Below are 23,859 nucleotides of genomic sequence, written 5' to 3' on the forward strand. Positions count from 1 at the left end.
ACTTTGGATCCCATGGATCTGGGATGATAGGCCACGAAGAGTGCTTCAGACCTCCGAATGGGTCCTGTGCGTTGAATATAAATTTTCAGCGCTCTAGTAAGGTCCAGAGTGTGCCATCTAATTGCCAGGGGATGATCCCGTTGGAGACAGAAGGAAGGTAAGACAATATCCTGGGATCTGTGGAACATGGAACTGACCTTGGGTAGAAAGGTGGGGTCCAGGCGCAGAACCACCTTGTCCTGATGGAACTGGCAGAGGTCCTGTCTGATTGAGAGAGCTGCCAACTCAGATATGCGTCGGGCGGATGTAATCGCCACCAGGAATGCTACCTTAAAAGATAGGTACCTGAGGGACGCTGATTTCAGGGGTTCATAGGGTGCCTGAGTAAGGGAATGGAGAACCCGTGGCAAGTCCCAGGAAGGATATCTGTGGACCTTAGAAGGCCTGAGGTTGGCCATACCTCTGAGAAATTCTTGGATTTCCGGAAAGGAACGGAGAGGCTGCCTGCGAGGCCCTGCCAAGACAGAAGAAATAGCTGCCAGGTGGCGACGGATGGTGCTGGTAGAAAGGCCTTGATGGAAACCTTTCATGAGGAAGGAGATTATCCTGTGAATGGGAAGACACAGGGGAGATAAACCCTCCTGCGAGCACCACTGATGGAATTTGGACCAAGTATGGTCGTAGATCCGATTGGTAGACCCTCTTCTGGCCTTCAGGATGATTTCCACTGTGTCCGGGTCGTACCCTCGCAGGTCTAGGTCTCTCCGGATAATAGCCAGGCGGTGAGGTGGAACCACTCCGGGTCTGGATGGAATGACGCCCCCTGCCGCAACATATCCTCCGAAACGGGGAGTCACCAGGGGTCCTGGACGGACAGATGTTGGAGGTCCGCGAACCAGGGCCGGCGAGGCCAGTGAGGGGCGATCAGGATTACTCGAGCCCTCTCTAGGATGATTTTGTGGATCACGTCTGGAAGAATTGGAATTGGAGGAAAGGCATACAGTAGACCTGGAGGCCAAGGAATCCTGAGAGCATTGATTGCCTCTGCTCCCGGGGATGGAAACCTGGAGATGAAGCGAGGGAGCTGGGCATTGGTTTCGGTCGCAAACAAGTCTAGTACTGGTTGATCGAACCTGAGGCAGATCTGGTGGAACAATGCCTGATGGAGATTCCACTCTCCTGGGTCTATAGTCGCTCACGAGAGCCAGTCCGCTTGGACGTTGAGGCTCCCCGAGATGTGATCGGCTAGTAGCGACTGGAGATGTCTCTCTGCCCAAAGGCCTAATTTTAGGGCCTCCCTCATGAGGGCCTTGGATCTTGTGCCTCCCTGTCTGCAAATGTGGCTTTTTGTGGCTATGTTGTCCGTAAGGATCAGAACATGCTGGTTGATGATGTGAGGTTTGAACTGTTTGAGGGCCAGAGAAACAGCTCTCAATTCTAGCCAATTGATGGGCCTGGAGGCTTCCTCTGGTGACCACATGCCCTGGGCTATTAGGCCCTGGGCATGGGCTCCCCAGCCCAATAGGCTGGCATCTGTGGTGACAACAAACTGGTCTGGGCACCTGAAGGGAGATCCCTTGTCCAGGGCTGGAGAAGTCCACCACTTGAGGGATCTGCTAACTGCCGGTGGAATGGCGATGCGACGAGTCGAGTTGCTGTGCCCCGATCTCTGGAATGGTAACAGAAGCCACTGTAGTTCCCTGGCATGAAGACGAGCCCAGGGGATAATGCCAATGCACGACACCATCTTTCCCAGTAGGGTGACTATGGAGGCTGATTGTTGAGATAGAATACGTGAAATAAGATCCACTATGCTGTGTTTTCTCTCAGAAGAGAGGAAAACCTGGGATATCTCTGAATTAATGATGGTTCCCAGATGTAGAATGGAAGTAGATGGCCTAAGGTGGCTCTTACTGAAATTTATGGAAAACCCATGGTTCTGTAGAACCGACATGGTGGAGGAAAGATCTGCAGCCACTCCATCTTTAGAATTTCCATGAATTAAAATGTCATCTAAATAACATAAAATATGGATGGGCGTGGCCCGGATATGTGCCGCCAGGGATCCCAAGAGCTTGGTAAAGACTCTAGGGGCCGAGGAAAGCCCAAAAAGCATAGCCCTATACTGAAAGTGTCTGCCCTGGAAGGCAAAACGTAAAAATTTCCTATGGCATTTGGCAATGGGAATATGGAGGTAGGCTTCCGTAAGATCCAATGAGACCATAAAGTCCCCAGGATGTAGGGCGACTAAGATGGAAGATAAGGAATGCATTTTAAATTTCCTGTATTTAATGAATTGGTTCAAATTTTTTAGGTCTAAGATGGCTCTCCAGCCTCCAGAGGTCTTAGGGACCATGAAGAGGATGGAGTAGAAGCCCAAACCTCTCTGGAGAGAGGGGACCGGTTGGATAGCTTTAATAGCTAACAAGTGGGAAATAGCTTCCTCCATTCGGATACGAGATGGAGAAGAGCTGGGAGAAGGACAAGAAATAAAACGTTTGGGGGGGGAGAAATAAACTCTAAACGGAGACCCCTTTCCACAGTGTCAATGACCCAGGGGTCCTTACAGGAACGGTGCCAACTGGTGGAGAACCAAGCTAGGCGACCGCCTATGGGAAAGGTAGAAAACTCACCATCTGGGTTTTTTGGAAGCCCTGGTCGAGGAGGATCCTCTCTGGTAGCGGGAACCTCTGCCCCTGGTGTTCCTAGATTGGGATCGAAACCGAGGGGAATACTGACCTGGATTTCTTTGAAAGGCGAACCCCTGATCTTGTTGACAACCTGGGCGCCGAAAGGACTGCGGCTTAGTGACCTTCTTGGTGGTGGGTCCTAAGACCTTTTTCTTGTCCGTGGTCTCTGTGAGGAGAGGGTCCAGAAGGTCCCCGAAGTGGAGATTGCGTTTCAGTGGACCCATGGCTAACTGCCACGTTTGTCTTACTCCCGCCTGCCAAGGGCGCAGCCATAATAGTCTTCTGGCCGTTGTGGAGGCCGCTACTGACCTGGCCGCAAACCTGGAAGATTGCAGAGTAGCATCCGCTACATATTGGGCGGCTGCGAAAATTTTGTTGAAGTCTTGTTGGCCTCGTAGGTCATCTGGAGGTAGATGTTGTTGGAGCTGACAAAGCCACAAGAAGAAAGAGGCTGCTGCAGCACTTTTAATGGCCCATGAATCTGTGAAGAAGCCTCTCTTGAGCATCTGCTCAAGACGCTTGTCTTCTGGACGGAGGACCTCCTCTGCTTCGCTAGGCATGGCTGCTGCAGAGTGGAGGGTCTTAACTGGTTCATCTGGTTTGGGGCAGGCTAGGAGCTCCTCATAAGAAGGAGAGAGCTTGTACAACTTTTTATCCTTGGAAGTGGGGTTAAAGCCAGAGGCTGGATGGTCACACTGTTTAAGCAAGGCGTCCTTGAACAATTTTGGCATAGGAATTACCTCATTATCTTCCTGTTCTTCCATGAAATAAGGTAGATTTTCCTCCGGAGGGTCTGTGGAAGGAGTAGCCTGCTTTTCTTGCCCGGCTAGCCCTGTGGATGCTCTTGCCTTGAGGAGGAGAGATTTGAAGAGTTGAGATGGAAAAATGGCTGCCGGGGCTGGAATCTTAATTTGAGATTCCTCATCTTCCGACAGACGCTGAAAGGGGTCATCATCCTCTTCTGCATCCACGTCCTCATTCTCTTCCTGAGAAGAATCTGAGTCCTCAATGACTGGGGCTCTATAGGAAGGAGGAGAGCTCACGGGACGGGAGGAGCGTGGAGGGGGATGAGACAGAGAAGGCACATTGATAGCTGAGAGCTTAGCATCAATGGCTTTAGACAATACAGACAATATAGATTGAAACTCCGGAGGTAAGGAAGAAATATCAGCTGGAAGGTTAGAAGAATCCCTGAAGGCCTGAGAAGTTTCTGGCTGGGAGGAATCTTCAGTAATATCTGGCTCCTCTGGACCTAAGCCCCATAGGTTAGGTTGGGGAGGATTTAGGTTTGGCTCATCCAGAGAAAGCACAGTAGCCCCAGAGAGAGGCAGATTAGAGGCCTCTGGGGGGGCTGGATTTATGTGCACTTGGGCCTGCACCTTTAAACGTTTGGCTGATTTATCATGTATTTTTTGCAGGGCTAGGTCCCTTCTCTTCTCAGCCCTGGTGGACTTGGCCAAAGAATGGGCTCCTGAAGAAGAGGAGGAAGAGGCCTGGGGGATATTAGTAGATTCATCACCAGTAGGCCTAACCTCTCTGGGACCTTTGGTAGTGCCTCTCTTGGGAAAAGAAGCCATAGTCTGAACAAATTACAGAAGACAAGGCTTGAGCCAAAGGTAGATATTGGGGGGAGAAGGTTTGATAAGCTTTCCCAAGAGGAGAAGTCACCCTTCTCCTAGGCCCAGGAGCGACTGCGACTTAGGGGCAATCTGGACGGAACCAGAGTTCGTGTCCCTAAATGCAGCGTGGCAGGCCTCGCTAAACTAACTTAAGTAAACCAAGGCACACTGGTTGGAGGCCACGCCGATGGAGAATGGACCTGAGGAAACTCACAGCTACTCCAGGGTCAAGCGGTGGACTGGAAGCACTTAACGGGTGACCAAGAAGAGCAAACCGAAAGTGCGCAATTACTGGGCGTGAGGGCCTTCGCGCCAAAACAAAAAACAAAAAACCCAAAAAAACCCGCTCCGTTTGCAATCGGAGGGAACTAAGTCCGGGAGACAAAACAAGTCCCACACCGCAGGAGGTAAATAGCCCTTTAGTCTTTCAATAATAATAACAATAGCTTGCCCGGCAGGACCTCCAGGCCGAGAGGAATAAGGAAAAATTCCAATCCGGCCGCAGCGGCAGCACGGAGGGGAAAAAAGCCGCGAATGGCTGTGCTGCCAAACTTCTCCCCCAACTCCAAGCCCGGTACGGCTGAGTTCTTTACAATGCCAGCAAGCTTTAATAGTAAAATAATCTTACTTTTGCTGAAGAGAAATGATTGAAGGGAAGGTGTTTTTGAGAGGAACGAGCCTTCACGAGACCCGCTGGATGCGGGGACTGAGCGAATTCTGGGGAAGGGGCGGATCCAGCAGGCTTTTTTAATACTAGGCTCAGTCCCATCGGATTGGACAGGAGCAACCCACGTGACTGCTGGACCCGCTCCTTCAGTATGGAGAAAAGGGGGAAATGAACCTGTCATTTATGGCAGAGGTCCCCAACCACCGGTCCGCGGACCAGGACCGGGCCGTTGGGGTTTTTCAGCCGGTCCGTGGCGCCAGGGCCCCCTCGGCCTTTCCGTGCTGCCCACCGCCCGCCCGATCTGCCCCCTCTGCTCCTCCGCCACCTCCTGCCTTTCACCGCAGCTCCTCCTGCACCCGGAACGCACGCCCTGCCCGCCTCACCTTTGCCGAGAGCACTTTCGTCCCGGGCTCTCAGCAAGGGGGTTGCAGGAGAGGCGGGGCCGGCGAAGGTGATATTCAATGTCGGGGGCGCTCGGGCGGTTGCGCGCGCGCCCTATCTCCCTGCTAGCCCACTCGGAATATTCAAAATAAGAAAAACCTTCGCCAGCAAAGGCTTTTCTTATTTTGAATATTCCGAGTGGGCTAGCAGGGAGATAGGGAGCGCGCGCAACCACCCGTGCGCCCCCGACATTGAATATCACCTTCGCCGGCCTCCGCTGCCCTGTCTCTCCTGCAACCCCCTTGCTGAGAGCCCGGGACGAAAGTGCTCTCGGCAAAGGTGAGACAGGCAGGGCGTGCGCGCGTCACCGCTGAGAAGAACGGAGAGAGAACGAGAGTGAGTGAGAGCAACGGACAGCAAGATAGAGAGAAAGTGAGAAAGAGAGAGTGAGAGAAAGGGGGGAGAGAAAGAGAGCAAGAGAGAGAGAACAAGAGAGAGAAAGAGCGTGAGAAAGAAAACAAGAAAGAGTGAGAGAGAGAGAGAAAGCAAAAGAGACAGAAAGAAAACAAGAGAAAGTGAGAAGAAGAGAGAGAAAGAGGGGGAGAGAGAAAGAGAGAGGGGGGAGAGAGAGAAAGAGAGAGAGAGGGAGAAAGAGAGAGGGAGAGATAGCAAGAGAGGGAGAGAGAGAAAGAGAGAGGGAAAGGGGGAGAGAGGGGGGAGAGAAAGAGAGAGAGGGGAGAGAAAGAGAGAGGGAGAGAGAGAGAGGAGATAAAGGAAGAGGAGAGAGAGAAAGGAAGAGAAAGAAAGAGGGATAGAAAGAGAGAGAGAGAGATGCTCAGTGAGCCTTTCTTTGAAGTTGCCTTTCTTTCTTTCTTTCTTTCTTTCTCTTTCTTTCTTTCTTTCTTGCTTTCTTTCTTGCTCTTTTTCTTTCTCTCTTTTACCTTCCCTTCCTCTATTTCTTTTCTTTCTCCTTCCTACCTTCTTCCCTTCCTCCCTCCCTTCAGTCCTTCCTCTCTTACTCTCCCCTTTCATAAGTTTCCTTGCTTCCTTCCTCTGTTCCTGTCCCTTCCCCCTTTCTTTCTTTCTTTCTTTCTTTCTTTCCTTCCTTCCTTCCTTTCCTCCCTCCATTTCTTGCTTTCCTTTTCCTTCCTCCCTTCTTTCCTCCCTCATTCCCTTCTTTCACTCCTTCCTCTCTTACTCTCCCCTTTCACACCTTTCCTTGCTTCTTTGCACCCTTCTTCTGTTCCTGTCCCTTCCCTCTTTCCTTCCTTCCTTCCCACCCTCCGTCCATTCATTCACTCATTCCTCTCTTGATCGCCCCTTTTACGGCGCCGCTGACAGCTAGCTCCCCCCCCCCCACCGGGCCATGGAAAACTGGTCTAGCTTAAAGCCGGTCCCTGGTGCAAAAAAGGTTGGGGACCTCTGATTTATGGGTTTGAAGATTAAAAGTGCTAGCTAAAAATAAAATAAAAAATAAATGTCATGCATAACTGTTGTCAGAAAGATCAGAAGCTGCTTCTTTGTAACCTTTTCTTTTTATTTTCTATTTCTATTTCTTTTCTTACTTATTCCCTATAATCTTTGCTTCTTTTCTAATGTTTGTATTGTTTTATTCGCTCTTTAAAATGTTCAATAACAATTATATTTTAAGAAAGAAGGCTTTTGCAATACCTTACATTTATCAGTAAGCTCATTAAAATTTAAATTCTTTGATCTGCTTGCTGATTTCATCTTAAAGCAGTGGGGAAGTTCCCTGATATAGAAGGAATGTACAGCCCTATAATATTTTAAAAACCATACCTTCCCTTCCTAGCCTCTGAGAAGTTCAGTACAGTTTATCCTTTATCCTCACTATCACTTACAACAAAACAAATTCATAGGCATTATTTTTCAAATGTTCTTTTCCTTTCAGAGTCAAGATTTCTAAGTGTGCAGATCCACAGATTACGTGACGCGACTATCCATTATATTCATAAGGTCTCCCTGATCCTCTCAAAGAGTGAAGTGTCCTTTTTTAATTGTTTAAACATTGAATTTATAGCTATCGATGTGATGATGCCATTTAAATCCAGCAGTACGATAAAAACAGATTAACAAAATTTCGTTCAATGCTTCCACTGACATCATTGCAAGCTCCCAAATTGAAAGAATATAAAATAGAATAAAGCTAACTAAAGAAGTAAATGGATTTAAGATTAAGACAAATAACTTTTCTAACTTGCAATTAAGCACTGTCTAAGGAAATAAGACTTGAAGATAAGTATCAGAGATTAAAGGTGATACAGTATAATTCATACAGCTAATATAAAACAGGTCAGAGATAACAGAAGAAAAAAAATTAAATGAATCATAATCTAGTAGTTTATTCAAACATTTCAAACAGACCCAATGGTTTTTTTTAAATTCACACACATCTATATTTGGTGTTTTTTAAAAGATAGTATGTAAATAATAAATACAGTATGCAGTAGTTTTAATTTTCTCAAACAATTCAATAGATTGAATTATCTATTTTCCTCAGCTAATATTTCTTCAAGTTCAAGCTTTATAAAATGAAGCAGACACTCTGAATCATAAGTTCTTTCCCTGACAGAAAAAAAATGTAACTGGAATATCACAAATGTAGCTTTTCCCCAGCATCACCCTGTCCTGGAGAATAGATGCTGAAACAGCATTCTCTAGTGCATATGATTCCTCAACACTAGGTAATCCTATCTGCTTTGATTTCTATTGACACTAAATCTAATACATTGTAAATTGCCTCCAGCTTTGTTAAAATAAATGCTACTTATTTTTAATGTATTTACAGTGATCCCTCGATTTTCGCGATCTCGATCTTCGCGAAACGCTATATCGCGATTTTTCCCACCCGATGACGTCACTCTCTTCCTTCCTTTCTCATCTTTCTTTCTCTCTCTCTTTCTCTATCTTGCTTCTTCCTCTCTCACACTCTCTTCCTCCCTCTCTCATCTCTTTCTTTCCTTCTCTCTCTTTCTCTATCTCTCCCCCTCTTGCTGGCGGGCGGCGGGCGGCGGGCGGGCGGGCGAGCGGGGACATCAGCGAGGAGCCGGGGTTTCCCCTTTGCGTGGGCGGCGGGGAAACCCCGATCTTCGTCTGCTCGCTGCTGCTGCGCTGCCGAGCAGATCAGCTGCTGGGCGGCCGCAGCAGCAGCGAGCAGACGAAGATCGGGGTTTCCCCGCCGCCCACGCAAAGGGGAAAGCCCGATTCGGCTCCTCGCTGCTGCCGCGCTGCCGAGCAGATCAGCTGCTGGGCGGCCGCAGCAGCAGCGAGCAGACGAAGATCGGGGTTTCCCCGCCGCCCACGCAAACTCCACCATCTGCGCATGCGCGGTCATGGAAAAAAGGGCGCGCATGCGCAGATGGTATTTTTACTTCCGCAACCCTACATCGCGAAAAATCGATTATCGCGAGGGGTCTTGGAACGGAACCCTCGCGATAATCGAGGGATCACTGTATTATATTTAGAAATGTTGTTCCATTCTGCATTGATTCTGGGTGGGGGTACAGTTAAAACTGATACATTTATTTATTTATTTATTTGTTTGTTTGTTTGTTTGTTTATTCATTCATTCATATATTTTTTTAATGCCACCCTTCTCCCCAGACTCAGGGTGGCCCACAACATGTCAGCAATAGCACCTTCCAACACAATCCGGGTCCTCATTTTACCCACCTCGGAAGAATGGAAGGCTGTGTCAACCTTGAGCTGGTGATGAGATTTGAACCGCTGACCTACAGATCTAGCAGCCAGCTTTTAGTGGTCTGCAGTACTGCACTCTATCCACTGGGCCACTTGGCTCTACATTTTTTATTTTACACTTTTAATATTCCGCAAGGCAAGAAAGAAACAAGAATACAGACTACAACAATATTTCAACATTCAAACTATTACATTTATCGAAAGAAGTTATTACTGTTGACATAACTTTCCAGACCTGATAAAAATGTGAATCATCGCTCTGAGATCTGACTATGACAAAAAACTGATGGCAATCTGAACCAAGACAAATATGAAACATGTAAGCACATATTGGATCCTAAATAACGTGGATCAAGATTACCATCCTGAGACACACTATATTCTACACACATGGGGACAGGTGAAACTTTCCAAAAGCTATGAGACTCAGAGGTTTCCAACTTAAGAGATTGAATCAAGCAACTCAGTCAGGGAGGTAGCCTATGCAGCAGGGAAATCAATACCGCAGAAACAAACACAACTGCTCCTTAGTGCCTACAGATCTCACATCTGGTTATTTCCAGTGCCATGGGAATGGGCCATGCATGGGGAAGGTGTGGTTGATATTAAATACTGATTTTGAACTCCAGCCCCTCAATTTTGCATTTATTTATTTATTTATTTATTTGGATTTGTATGCCACCCCTCTCCGAGGACTCACAGCATATATAAAAAAAGAACAGTAATATAATCCAATTAGTACTACAATATTAAAAACAATTAGAAAGAGAAGATTAACCTAAAAAATAAATTTATTAACCAAACATTCAGCAATCATACCTAAGGCATTCAGTGGTCAGGGGAAGATCTAAGAGTCCCAAGCCTGGCGGCAAAGATGAGTTTTTAAGCTCTTTCGGAAGGCAAGGAGGGAGGGGGCAGTGCGAATCTCTGGGGGGAGTTGATTCCAGAGGGCCGGGGCTCCCCCAGAGAAGGCTCTTCCCCTAGGTCTCGCCAACCGACATTGTTTGGTCGACGGGAGCCTAAGGAGGCCAACTCTGTGGGACCTCACCGGTCGCTGGGATTCGTGCGGCAGAAGGCGGTCTCAGAGATAATCTGGCCCTGTGCCATGTAGGGCTTTATAGGTCATAACCAACACTTTGAATTGTGCCTGGAAACTGATTGGTAGCCAATGCAGTCCGCGGAGTGATGGTGAGATGTGGGCATTTCTTAGAAGGCCCAAGACTGCTCGCGCGGCTGCATTTTGGATAAGTTTAAGTTTCCAAACACTCTTCAGAGATAGCCCCATGTAGAGAGCATTGCAGTAGTCGAACCTCGAGGTGATAAGGGTATGAGTGACCGCGAGCAAAGATTTGTGCTCCGGAATGGGACAATTCACTGCAGGACATTTTTGTCAATGGAAATTGTGTTGAAGAAACAGTTATTGTGTTGAGTTATCCCATGTGGAATTGTCTGTCATGTGTCAAGATGGCAATGGCAGGTTGGCCACTGAAGATTGCCAATGGCAAATTCAGTAGACGCAAGGAAATCAAATTCTCTTTCAGGCTTCCCACATAACACCTCCCACCCAATTCATTCATACCTGTAGTACAGTGTTCCCTCGATTTTCGCGGGGATGCATTCTGAGACCGCCCGCGAAAGTCAAATTTCCATGAAGTAGAGATGCTCCCTTTCTTTCTTTCTTTCTTTCTTTCCTTCCTTCCTTCCTTCCACCCCCTCCTTCATTCCTGGTTTTACTTACCCCCAGAACCCACAGGGGCAAGATTAAACCAAAATGGAAGAATCTAGTTTGTTTATTGCTGCAATTTTTCCATAGTTGCTCTATTTTTCTGCCATGATTTTTCAACAGGAGGGGAAAACCTGGGTTCATATGTGTCCATCTTCCAACACCCACTGCAAAATATGGCATCCAAAAGAAGTGTCTATTGAAGCATAGGAATCAACTTTATAGTGATGGACAAACTGGGATGGAGTTGCCCACGTTGCTGCACAGCACACCTCAAGTGACGCCTGGGTCACCCATGCCACCAAAGTCACCGCTCTACACCTGGAATGGGCCGTGATCCGCGCTGGCGATGAGACCTTTTTGCCCAGGAAAAAAGTGGGAAAAGGGCTATGGATAGGGATTCTGTTCTGCAAAAAGCCGCAGTTCCCTTAATGTAAATACAGAGAGTCCTTCGGACATCCAGTTTATGCCATCTGCATTCCAATGTATGGATGGATAAGAATAAAAGTTCCTGTGCCCAAAGAAACCAGGTGTTAATCTTGAGCACAAAGGACAGGCTCAAGCAGAAACCGACCCTGTCCCAATGAAATACGCACAGATCTTTGTGGAAGGAGAGGACAGAGAGCTCTGAGATCCGGCGGCCCAAGGTAATCGACAGCAGGAACACCCCTTATAAGATAGGTGGCAAGAGGCTGGCCAATCTAAGCAGCTTATAAGGTGGCTAAGCAGCTTGTAAGATGGCATTCCTCCTTTGCACACCAAGTGAAAAATGCCTTCCATGTAGCCGCATAAATATGAACAGTGGAAGGCCTCCGAGAGGCAAGCATGGTGTCAATGACTTAGGCCGAGAATTGTCGGCACCTTAGAGCATCCCGCTCAAGCATTAAGCAGTCAGCTAAAGCCAACATGAATCTGGATGAACCAATTGCCCTGGTTGAGCATGGATTCAGAGGCTGGAACCTGCCAACTCAGTGCCGCCGACAGCGCACTCAGGTCGGCCAACCATGCCTGCCTGGGCCAATGGGTGGGACAGCAGAATAACTTCCCCCCTTTCCTCCAGGATCTTTTCTATGATGTTGGGAAGAATTGGGAGGGGAGAGACATAGAGCAGCCCCCTGGGCCATGGGGTGCAGAGAGCACTGACTGCTTCCGCTCCAGGGGTCTGGAATCTCAAGAAGAATCTCGGCAGCTGGGCATTCTCTGGGGTTGCTAAGAGGTCGACCACAGAAGACCAAAGGTGTTGACCAAGTCCCTAAAGTTGGAGGGATGCAACTACCACTCTACTGGATCGACGATCACCCAACTGAGCCAATCCACTTTGGAAACCCCGGAGATGTGACCTGCTGAGTGGGACAGGAGATGTTGCTCTGTCCAGAGGCCCAGTCTTATCGCTTCCCACATCAGAGTTCGGGAGCGAGGGCTCCATTGCCTGTTCACATGTGCCTTGGCCGCCACATTGTCTGTTAATACCAAGACATGCTGGCCGGACACCTGCTAATGGAAAGGTTGCAGAGCTAGATGGATCGCTCTGAGTTCCAGCCAATTGATGGTCCCCTTGGCCTCCTGTGATGTCCACCTGCCTTGAACAATCAGACCCTGGGAGTGGGTGCCCCACTCAAACAGGCTCATGTCCATGGTGACGATCAGACAATTGAGTTCTCGGAATAGGCACCCTGTGTAAACGCCAATGAATGCCACCAGGAACAGGAGCGACATGTCTCCAGAGGAACAGAAACCATGGCAGGGGAGGAGCTGTGTCCTGCTCTCTGGAAGGGTAAAAGGATCCCTAGAATGTAGACACGCCAAGGTGTTGTGGCGATAGCAAAGATCATTTTTGCCAGGAGAGTGGACAAAAGGGAGATCAGGACTCTAGGCTGGAGTTTCACCTGAGCAGTTAGCTCCCTAAGGCTATTCTGCCTCTCCTGGGACAAGGAGACCGTACATTCTAGGGCAGGGGTAGGCAAAGTTGGCTCTTCTATGACTTATGAACTTCAATTCCCAAAATTCCTGAGTCAATCATGGTAGCTGAAAAATTCTGGGAGTTTAAGTCCACATGTCATAGAAGAGCCAACTTTGTCTACTCCTGTTCTAGGGTATCTATAAGAGCTCCCAGGTGAACCAGGAAAGTGGAAGAGTCTAGGTGGCTTTTATTGAGATTGAGAACCTGTGGTGTCGCAGAGTCTGAATGGTTATCTGGAGATGGCCCATCACCTACTGACCGAGCCGAATTAGGTTATTGTCCAGATAAAAACTGGACACTCATGGGTAAGACCCAGAGGTGGGCTGCCACCTCTGCCAGCCCCTATGTAAATACCGGAGGCCCTGTATTGATAGTACCTACCTGTATAGCACAAACAGAGGTACTGCTGATGGTGAGAATGTATAGGTATGTGCAGGTAGGCTTCAGCGAGGTCTATGGTGGTGGGGAAGTCCCCCTGCAGATGCCGGGAAGAATGCATTGAAGGGAGTGCATCCTAAACCACCAGTACTGTATTTGACATGGTGATTCAGACACTTTAAATCTAAAATCGCCTTCCATCCTCCCAAGGCTTGGGGAACCAAAAAAAGTATTGAACAAAATCCCCGTCCGATCTGATTTTGGGGAACCTGTTGAATGGCTTGAATATCCAACAGGTGCTGTATCCCAAAGTCCATAAGATGTCTCTTAGAAGGATCCCTGGAAATCAGACACCGAATAAAAAACTTCAGTTGAGGCAGACGGCTCACCAGTCGACAGCTGTGGTGGGAGAGGAGCTGGAGGAGCTGAGTTACGCCCCAAAAATTGAAGGTGGAAATATCAATTTGGGTGTTCAAGTGAGTGACAGTCCCCCATCTATATAGGAACCAAACGCCCTTCACCATGTCTGGAAGGCTGTAACCACAATCCCCCCAGCTGTGAGCCATCAAAGTTAGAAGCTGGGGAAACAGCAATTTACAATTGAAGAAATTCAGTAACCAGATAAGGAAGACTCTGAATCCAGAAGATGACCAAACCATGTCCATCCAGACTGAGGACTGATTCGTAACTGGGGATTCCAGACAAGGCGAAACCCCTAATTCAAATTAACAGATTCAGTCCTTAGCTGATTTGACAAGGTGAACCCATTTTTGATAATAACTCCACCCACAATGGAGAATATATACAAATATTTCCCACCAACATGATTGCCTATCATAATACTCACCTGTGTGTAGCAAAACTCCTCACACCTTTGGAAGCAATTGTTCTACGTCCCTTTCACACAGATCAGCCCATTCAAGTGGTACCCTATAAAATACAAAAGAGAAAAAGATCTCAGTATGTATGTAAAACCACCATAAAATTATATATTCAATCCATCTGCAGGAGAGCATTATTTAAGTCAGTTACAGCTCCACATGCACAATTAGCACATATCCTCCAAAGGAATACTAAACATAGATTTGCTTTTATGGCTTAAAGATGCTACAAGCTTTTTGGAGGTTTCTAGAATACTATAGGATATAGGAAGAGAGAGAAATAAGTGAAGCACAAATTGGAAACTAGCCTAATTGTAGTATACCAGTTGGGATCTCACTTGAACAAACACTACTAGAAACCAAAAAATAAGTTTCACAGCAATAAATCTTACTTTTGGGATCACTGAGAAATAACAAAAAAATACTTATATTTTTGAATATAATACTGCAAATATAATACTGCAAAATAAATTCTGCCTCTGATAACTCATTAAAATTGATCAATTCATCCACTGGCATTTCTTCAAGTATATTCAGAAACTCAACATTGCGTTTACATACTGCATAATAAATATACATTAAAATTATATTTAAATACCACATTAAAATGTTCTGTTTCTGGATCAAAATTAGTGCATTACCACCTTCTCTGAAAATATTTTAAAATTTTATTATTTTAAACTGAAATAAAATTCCCAGAAATCGTGATTTATGAACTACGTATAACAATGGTTCCCAAGTCAGCTATAAAGCATAATTGAAACAAATACTTCTAATATCCTTCTTGTAATTAATTAAGAGGAAAGCATGAGAACACCCTCGAAAATGTCCAAAGATATTTTACCAGAAGAGCCCTTCACTTCTCCACTCGAAACAGAATACCCTACGAAAATAGACTAACTATCCTGGGTCTTGAAAGCTTAGAACTGCGGCGCCTAAAACACGATTTAAGTATTGCCCACAAGATCATATGCTGCAACGTCCTTCCGGTCAACAACTTCTTCAGCTTCAACCACAACAACACAAGAGCACGCAACAGATTCAAACTTAACATTAACCGCTTTAAACTTGACTGTAAAAAACATGACTTTAACAATCGAGTTGTCGAAGCGTGGAATTCATTACCGGACTCAATAGTGTCAACTCCCAACCCCCAACATTTCTCCCTTAGACTATCCACAATTGACCCCTACAGGTTCCTAAGAGGCCAGTAAGGGGCGTACATAAGTGCACTGGTGTGCCTAATGTCCCCTGTCCAATTGTCTTTCCTTATCTCATATATCATATATATTCTTTCCCTCTCATCTACTTCTCTTCTTTTTTACTTACTATCTTTATATATATATTACTTAATGTCTGTTCTCTTCCATATGTACAGTATTGTATATTGGACAAAGAATAAAATAAAAATAAATAAATAAATAAAAATAAATAAAAGAAGAGGAGATTCATCCATGCTCTGCTAAAACCATGTTTAAAATTAACATCTCAAATCTCTTATTTTGCCTGATATAATATTTTTGGATTAGTACAAGAAATTCAATCCTCTCCTGACTACTGAAACTTTTTAAAGGATAATTCATTAATATGGCTATCGTCAATGATTAATTTGAACGAGTTCTAGAGTTTTTTGAAGAGAGAACATTTCAGCACATTCTTCAGCCAAATAAATGACTAATGACTTTTTGATACTAAGGTTTCTATATGAAAGAACAAGTATATTTTGCTTTATGAAATCATAGTTAAACTTCACTGTTATTAATAAAAATAATGCAGGCCAAAATAAGGCAAGTTAAGAGCACTGCCAAAGAGACATGTTATTACAATTCATCCTAAAAAATGAGACCAAAGAATGAAAGGAAAAGGGTGAAAGATGCCTGGAATCTATGGCCAATTCTTAATTCTTATACTCTGGTTGAATGATCACAAAAATAACATATCATTCATTTTTAAGGTTAATTAATTCTTTTATCTAGAAATAGTCTTGATAAATTTTAGTTCAAAATATTATTTATGCCATATACGTAAATATGAATTTTCTGGGCTGCTACAACAGAAGACGAAAGTAACTAAAATACAGACCATTTTAAATACGCTTCGTCGTATTGTTTTATTCAGTTATTCTACTTAAGTGACTTATCATATGTATTGTGGCTATGTGAACAAGATTAAAGACAATTAATGCAAATGATCATATGCATGTAGTAAGATTGGACTTAATCCCTGAATAGTTCAATGGATTTGCAGCTGCTGAAGCGTAGACATCAGAGTTATTGTTAATGGCGAGTATTCTGAGCAGAGACAGGTTACAAGTGGTGTGCCACAAAGGTCTGTTCTATTCTTTTTAATATGTTTGTGAGTGACATAGAGGAAGGTTTGGTAGGGAAGGTTTGCCTATTTGCCGATGACTCTAAAGTGTGCAATAGGGTTGATATTCCTGGAGGCATCTGTAATATGCTAAATGATTTAGCTTTACTAGATAAATGGTCAAAGCAATGGAAACTGCAGTTTAATGTTTCCAAATGTAAAATAATGCACTTGGGGAAAAGGAATCCTCAATCTGAGTATTGTATTGGCAGTTCTGTGTTAGGAAAAACTTCAGAAGAAAAGGATTTAGGGGTAGTGATTTCAGACAGTCTCAAAATGGGTGAACAGTGCAGTCAGGTGGTAGGGAAAGCAAGTAGGATGCTTGGCTGCATAGTTAGAGGTATAACAAGCAGGAAGAGGGAGATTGTGATCCCCTTATATAGAGCGCTGGTGAGACCACATTTGGAATACTGTGTTCAGTTCTGGAGACCTCATCTACAAAAAGATATTGACAGAATTGAACGGGTCCAAAGACGGGCTACAAGAATGGTGGAAGGTCTTAAGCATAAAACGTATCAGGAAAGACTTAATGAACTCAATCTGTATAGTCTGGAGGACAGAAGGAAAAGGGGGGACATGATCGAAACATTTAAATATGTTAAAGGGTTAAATAAGGTCCAGGAGGGAAGTGTTTTTAATAGGAAAGTGAACACAAGAACAAGGGGACACAATCTGAAGTTAATTGGGGGAAAGATCAAAAGCAACATGAGAAAATATTATTTTACTGAAAGAGTAGTAGATGCTTGGAACAAACTTCCAGCAGACGTGGTCGATAAATCTACAGTAACTGAATTTAAACATGCCTGGGATAAACATATATCCATCCTAAGACAAAATACAGAAAATAGTATAAGGGCAGACTAGATGGACCATGAGGTCTTTTTCTGCCGTCAGACTTCTATGTTTCTATGTTTCTATGTATCTGTGATTACAAGGAATCAACACAAGACACTAAAATTAAATGCAAGTGAAAGAATAATGGATTTCAGAAAATATGATTTCATCCTTGAAATCAATGATTTTAGGCCACCCTATTCATTTCCCCAAATCTACAAACGACCTGTGAGATGTTGTTATGCTTTAATTTACCAGTTTTAAGCCCTATTTAATTATAACCCTGGGTTAGAAAAATATCTGTTTAAAATGAAGTGCAGATCATGGCCTGCAGAGATAATGTATTTGTTGTACTCACCACCACCCCTTTCAAGAAGTTTATTCCTAATTGGCAATTCTAGCACAAGTAAAATAACAAGAGAATCCCTATGAAAAATGTGAAGATGCAAAGAACTACGTGAAGCTAACCAACAGTTTGAAATCAATAACAACTTCATAATTTGACAAAGGAGATTAAATGATGCTGTGCAAATTCTATCAACATTCCTCTAGCAAATTCAATGAGGTGATAAAGACAGAATATTATGCTGATAGATGCCAAATACGTTGCACTAAAATATTGACACACCAAATATAGCCTTCAATTCTATAATTCTATAATAATTCTATAATAATATATTTTAATACATGACTAAAATCAGTTATTAATTGGACTGATAAATGGAAATGCTAAGATCATGCATCAAGCTACAAGTTTAAATGTTTCATACTTAGCATCCGTTGTCTCTTTTTATTTTTAGCCTTTTAGATTTTTTAAGCCAAACCACCATCAAAAAACCCCCAATGTTTTCCATTCCAGCCGCTAATAACTCTACCCAAAACACATTATAAAAACAATAAAAATTACTGGCACACCAAGGACTAAACTGAATTTTTAAAAAATAGTTACAAAACTGTTGGTAGAAACCCAATTCAAAAATTGAATTGCAATTTCAGGTAATTAAACTGTGCAATAAATGTAACTGTTGTCACATGAAAACAGAGTTTAGTAGAATATTTTACTAGCTTCCATAAATTATCCTTGCCGTACTCTTTTAAAGTAGTATGTCATAAAATTTAACACTGGAAAACAAGAATGCAGAATCAATGGCAATGTAATGGAAAAGAGCATCAGCACCATAAATTCTGTAATATATAGATGCTACCTAAGCAATTTATCATAATAATAGAATATTATGAAAATGACTAATAAACTGCAGCAACAAATAAACATTCAAAATGTTGAAGATCAACATAGACCATTTATCTCTGCATTTACAATTCTACATTGCAGGTCTTCCAGACACTAGTGCTGGTGACTCATCATAATTAAATTAACTTTTCTATATAGTTTTTGTGTGTCTTCATTTTTAGAATTTACTAAAGCAAAATGATTTTCAGAAGAAAACTGGCATTTTTTGCGAATGGATCATTTCAGTAAATGTTCAGAAATCTATGTTAACCATTAGGAGATTTGGGGGGAGGGGGAATGTTTCAGACATTTGAAATTTTCACACATTTGAAGGATTTCTAAGCCATCCCTAAGTACAGTGGTACCTCTACTTACGAACTTAATTCGTTCCGTGACCAGGTTCTTAAGTAGAAAAGTTTGTAAGAAGAAGCAATTTTTCCCATAGGAATCAATGTAAAGGCAAATAATGCGTGCAATTGGGGAAACCACAGGGAGGGTGGAGGCCCAGTTTCCTCCCAGGAGATTCCTAGAGAGGCCCCACAGAGGCTTTTCCCCACCTTTTATGGCCCTGTTTCCTCCCAGGAGATTCCTAGACAGACCCCACGGAGGCTTCTCCCCGCCTTTTCCGGCCCTGTTTCCTCCGAGAAGATGCCTAGACAGGCCCCACGGAGGCTTCTCCCTGCCTTTTCCAGTTACAGTTTCGGAGGCTCGGGTTTGTAAATGGAAAATGCTTCCTAAGAAGAGGCAAAAAAATCTTGAACACCCGGTTCTTATCTAGGAAAGTTCGTAAGTAGAGGCATTCTTAGGTAGAGGTACCACTGTATGCCAAAATAAATACAGTCTGACAGAAGTCTCCCCTATCCAAGGATGTGTGTGTGTGTGTGTGTGTGTGTGTGTACACACAGTAAATAAGTCTAAATAAATAGATTAAAATTAAGATTTCTCCACAACTTGGATGATAATGATCATGATGATGTCAATGGTGATCATGGCACTAAGATACAATTATGAAATCCATCCATATAAAGTCACAACTTCCAGTAAGCACTATTATCAAATCATCATTACTTTCAATCCAATGCCCACACTCCTTTAGGAAGGAAATCAACTTGATGCAGAACTGACAATCCACTTTTCACTGGAGTGTTATAAAATAATATCCGCTTTGTAATACTGGAGGGTCATCGGGATACATTAAATACTGCATTGCTATAATTCTGCTGCTTTAGATCTTGAGATCCTTCCCTTCCAAAAAATGAGTAAATAGCTTTCATAATCTATTCCAATATTTATTAGAACTACAGTAAGTGGTTCTATCCCACTCTATGCCAAAACTCTTTGGAGTGCAAGATGGGGGAAAAAAGCAGAACCATTTATTTCTGCTCAGTCTTATGCATGATTATTCAGCAGAGTTCATCTCAGTGGGAGGACATAAAGGAAATAGTTTTCTGAATTGGCTTTTGTTCTCCTAGTGAATTCATTATCGCAGCTAAAATTCAAGACACTTCATTTCAGACTTAGTCCACTCCAACCCCAAACTGTTGAGAAAGTATCTTTACCGAAAGTTGATAAAGATTTCATAGCAAAAGTTTAAGGATGTCAAACTTACCAACTCTTTAATTTCAATGAAGAACAACACAAAAGTCTGTCCCCTATTATAACCAAGCATAACAAGTAGCAACACTACTGGAAATATATAAGACTAAGGTTACAGTAATTTCAGTGGAATATTAGCAATCAGTAATTCAGTAATGCCCCATGCTAGTGGCATTTGTTCTGTCTGGGTCACTCCGGAAGCCAAGACCAACCCAAAAAGAGAAGCCAGACACACCGGTAAAAGGCAAAGGCAGTTTATATAATTCAAGGAAAACACAGGTAACAGAAAATGTCCTTACAAACAGGAAAAACGCTGGAACTTCAAATATATACACGAAGGCAATAGTCCATGAAGCAATACCAGATTCTTGCTGCCAAGACAAAGCTGTAGATAGCAAACATACGCCTCCCACGAGTCTTCCAGACTGCTAGGCCACAAGCCAAGATCAGAGACGCTGAGAATCAAAGCAGGTCACCGCAACTCCAACTGATAACACTCCACATGGCTTCAAGGGCTTGCCTGCCTTTTAAACCCTGCTGATGAGGACCACACCCAAACCCAGCTGTTTCTAATTCAATGGTGATAATATTTCTTTAACTGCTCCTTTCGTTGCTCTGAACGTCTCTGTCTCATGTCAATGACAGCTTGTGCATCATCACCTTATGACTCCAAACTACTGGCTGGGGAGAGGGCCCCCCCCCCCGGGGCTCTCATGCTGTTCTCCTTCATCCCATTCCTGACTCTCCTCTCCCCCGTCCGACTGTTCAGCCCCCTCCTCTGCGCTGTCATCCTCCTCCGGGCATGGAGCCAGCAGAGACGCAGCCGGTCCCTGAGCAGCCTCAGGCTGAACCACAACAGGCATTGATTTAGAAACATACCAGATCGCCTGTTGTATTTTTCCTAGGTGTAATCAGTTAATGTCTTATTTAATTATAACTAAAAAGATTTCACTTTGGTTATGAGTTATTTAAAATAATAAATTAGAGATCCTATTCAAAGAAACAAAGACTTTTGGAAATTAAGGATGAAATTTATGATGGCAAAAATATTCCTTTATTATTCAGTTGAAGCTGAAGTAATTATTACAATAGTATAAATTTGACCAGTAAACCTAAACTACTATTCTCTTTATTTTTCCAGTTTTGAAGTCAAAGCCTAAACCAGGAGTCTGCAACTTGTGGCACTGGAGTCACATGCGGCTCTTTGTGCCCTCTGCTGTGGCTCCCTGTCATGTGATCCCATCATTGATTGGTCCCACCCTTCACCACCCCCTCCCAAGCACTCCTTGCCTAGCCTGAGAAGGTAAGGGCAAAGATGGAGAAGTGATTGGGGTTGATTCTGTGGTGCCTCATTCTTGCTGGAGCTTTTCCCAGCAGTTGTTGGTGCTGGGCATACTTTGGTCAGTTGGGCAGTCACCTCTCACAGTCACTCACGTTCTTATCACCTTGATTACTGCAATGCTCTCTACATGGAGCTGCCTTTGAAGAGTGTTCGGAAACTGCAAATTGTGCAAAATGCAGTCGCGCAAGCTCTTGCGGGGTTCCCAAGACCTGCCCACATTTCAACAACACCCCGTGAGCTGCATTGGTTGCCAAATCGTCTCTGGGCACAATACAAAGTGCTGGTTATAACCTATAAAGCCCTAAATGACTTAAGACCAGACTACCTACGGGACCGTCTTCTGCCTCCTGCATCCCAGCGGCTGGTTAGGTCCCACAGAGCTGGCCTTCTCCAGGTCCCGTCGGCCAGACAATATCATCTGGTGGGGCCTAGGGGAAGAGCCTTCTCTGTGGTGGCCCAGGCCCTCTGGAATGAACTCCTTCCAGAGATGAGTACCGCCCCCTCCCTCCTGCTCTTTTGTAAAGCTCTGAAGACCTACCTCTGCTGGCGGGCATGGGGATCGTGAGCGACGAGATTGTCCCTGGCCAATGTGAATGTTTCAATTGGATGAATGTGGATGACCTTATAAGTTTTTTTTTAGATTTTTAAATTAATTTCGTACATGTATTTTTAAAATAATTAGATTTCTCACATATATTGTCTGCATTTACAATGTTGTATGCTGCCCTGAGTCACTTTGAGAAGGGCGGCATAAAAGAGGGACAACAGAAAGAGGGACAAGCCGACAGTGCCCAGCTGTGGCTTTAAAATGTACATGGGGAACTTTTGCCGCCTGGAGGATACTTTGCAATTAAAGCTCTGTGTGTGTGTGTGTGTGTGTGTGTGTGTGTGTGTGAATCTCTCTGTGTGTGTGTTTCTCTCCTTTCTCAGAAACCTAATTCATTTTTCCCTAAAAGTGTAAAATATTTTCCTTTCACTAATATTTTTCCATAAGGCTTAGAACGGTATGTATTCTTAATACATTTCTGATTTGGCCAAATTAGCCAAAACCTTATTTACCTATAAGGATAGCCTAAGTCAGAGTTCAGGACTTGTGGACTTCATCTCCCAGAATTCTGAGACTTGAAGTCTACAAGTCTTAAAGTCGCCAAGTTTGGGGAGCCCTGGTCTAAGTCAAAGTGGGAAGGAACAAAGACTCACATGAAAGTTATCATAGAAATACAGTGGTACCTCAAGATACGAACCCCTCGTCTTACAAACAACTCAAGATACGAACCCGGGGTTCAGAAAAAAATTGCCTCTTCTTATGAACTTTTTTCGTCTTACGAATGCCAAACCCGAACTTCCGGGTTCGGCGTTCGGGAGGCTGCTGGGAAGCCCCCCGGCTGTTTTAAAAGGTGACAGCCGGGCTGCGGGGCTTCCCAGCAGCCTCCGAACGCCAAACCCGGAAGTTCGGGTTTGGCGTTCGGCTTCGGGAGGTTGCTGGGAAGCCCCCCAGCCCGGCTGTCACCTTTTAAAACAGCCGTGCGGCTTTCCAGCAGCCTCCCGAAGCCGAACGCCGAACCGGAACTTCCGCGTTCGGAGGCTGCTGGAAAGACGCGCGGCTGTTTTAAAAGGTGACAGCCGGGCTGGGGGGCTTCCCAGCAACCTCCCGAAGCCGAACGCCGAACCCGAACTTCCACGTTCGGAGGCTGCTGGGAAGCCCCCCAGCCCAGCTGTCACCTTTTAAAACAGCCGCGCAGCTTCCCAGCAGCCTCCGAACGGTTCAGAAAAAATTTGCCTCTTCTTACGAACTTTTTTCGTGTTACTAACGCCAAACCCGAACTTCCGGGTTTGGCGTTCGGAGGCTGCTGGGAAGCCCCCAGGGTGTTTTAAAAGGTGACAGCTGGGCGGCAGCGTTTTTTTGCGGTGGTTTTTTTTTTGGTTGCACGGATTAATTGACTTTACATTGTTTCCTATGGGAAACAATGTTTCGTCTTACGAACCTTTCATCTTACGAACCTCCCCCTGGAACCAATTAGGTTCGTAAGACGAGGTATGACTGTATTATACTGATGATCAAGCAGCAACCTTATTTTTTCCATCTGCTCATCAGATGTCAAATAAATTATTGTATTCTAAGAATTAAAAAAATTATTATTAACAGAGAGGGAGGGACGTAAATGCGCTCTACTCAAATCTGTCAGGTGATCCAAATTGTTGTGAATGTAGAATTTCACTTATGGTAAGTTTCTCTAAATCTTGGTGTCCACCAGCTAATCATATTAATTTATCAAGTTGGTCAATTCTGACAGGAAAAAAAATTCCCTCACAAAAGTTGACCTGCTCTCTCAAGGACAGATACTATATTCCTTCCACAGCCATTTGCAAAATACTAACTAGAGGGTAATAGCTTTTTGTTTAATTTAAAAGCCCATCAACATTTCATTAAAACTACTGATTTAGCATCAATTAACAAACCGCAATTTTA

The 23,859-nt window shown here is 44.3% G+C and overlaps 1 protein-coding gene across 6 annotated transcripts in view; it reads right to left on the reverse strand.

Moving 5' to 3' along the window:
* PTPRF (protein tyrosine phosphatase receptor type F) overlaps positions 1 to 23,859 on the reverse strand; it is a 630,248-nt gene that overhangs the window by 512,394 nt on the left and 93,995 nt on the right. For all 6 annotated transcript variants that reach the window (XM_070745049.1, XM_070745054.1, XM_070745053.1 and 3 more), the window contains exon 2: positions 13,986 to 14,068. The gene's annotated coding sequence lies outside the window, so the exon portion shown is untranslated. The remainder of the gene's footprint in view (positions 1 to 13,985; positions 14,069 to 23,859) is intronic.

This window comes from Erythrolamprus reginae, chromosome 3 (genome assembly GCF_031021105.1).
Source record: "Erythrolamprus reginae isolate rEryReg1 chromosome 3, rEryReg1.hap1, whole genome shotgun sequence".
NCBI lineage: Eukaryota > Metazoa > Chordata > Lepidosauria > Squamata > Dipsadidae > Erythrolamprus > Erythrolamprus reginae.